Source organism: Octopus bimaculoides, chromosome 28, assembly GCF_001194135.2.
Source record: "Octopus bimaculoides isolate UCB-OBI-ISO-001 chromosome 28, ASM119413v2, whole genome shotgun sequence".
NCBI classification, from domain to species: Eukaryota; Metazoa; Mollusca; class Cephalopoda; order Octopoda; family Octopodidae; genus Octopus; species Octopus bimaculoides.
In genome coordinates, this window is record NC_069008.1 from 12,702,134 (window position 1) to 12,702,967 (window position 834).

The 834-nt window shown below is 41.1% G+C and overlaps 1 protein-coding gene across 2 annotated transcripts in view; it reads left to right on the plus strand.

The window, feature by feature from the left end:
* Positions 1-834, plus strand: part of LOC106874838 (zinc finger protein 678) — an 11,257-nt gene that overhangs the window by 4,613 nt on the left and 5,810 nt on the right. Inside the window, exon 2 of one of the 2 annotated variants that reach the window (XM_052977439.1) lies at positions 117-526. The exons of the other annotated variant lie outside the window; for it this stretch is intronic. The gene's annotated coding sequence lies outside the window, so the exon portion shown is untranslated. The remainder of the gene's footprint in view (positions 1-116; positions 527-834) is intronic. 2 annotated transcript variants of the gene reach the window in all.

The following is an 834-nucleotide window of genomic DNA, read 5'->3' on the forward strand; positions in this document are numbered from 1 at the left end:
ATCCCCGTATTATCCTACGTAGATTGATGAAAAAAAAAATTCGGAAAAAGTTTTTTAAAAGTTTTAAAAAGTACCCTACTTTAATTTCACATGAATTGTTGTTGTTGTTGTTGTAGGCACTCCGTCGCTTACGACGTCGAGGGTTCACAGCCTGCTCGTGAAATTAACGTGCAAGTGGCTGAGCACTCCACAGACATATGTACCCTTAACACAGTTCTCGGGGATATTCAGCGTGACACAGTGTGACAAGGCTGACCCTTTGAATTACAGGCACAACAGAAACAGGAAGTAAGAGTGAGAGAACGTTGTGGTGGAAGAGTGCCACCATCCCCTGCCGGAGCCTCGTGGAGTTATAGGTGTATTCGCTCAATAAACACTCACAACGCCCAGTCTGGGAATCGAAACCGCGATCCTATGACTGCGAGTCCGCTGCCCTAACCACTGGGTCATTGCGCCTCCACTTCACATGAATTACTTTGTCATATTAACTGCAGGAAATTACTCTGAAAGATATCTTTGCAGAAAGGTGAGTAGATTAATTACATTATGTTATCGCAGTTTTGTGAGATTTAGCTGTTATTTCTAGCATGTAAATAGCCTGCTTGGTGAGGGGGCGGAATTGAAATTTTTCAATTGGGATTCCGTAAAAAAAATAAAAAATAAGGGGGGGAAGGTTCAGATTACATATAAGTACCAGTGAAACACTGGAGTTGATGTTATCAACTAGCCCCCTCCCCTAAAATGGTTGCCCTTGTTGCAAAATTTGAAACCATTATTTACACAACATTCTTGCAGTGTTAGATAAATCTTTCTCAATTTACTGTTTCACATAAT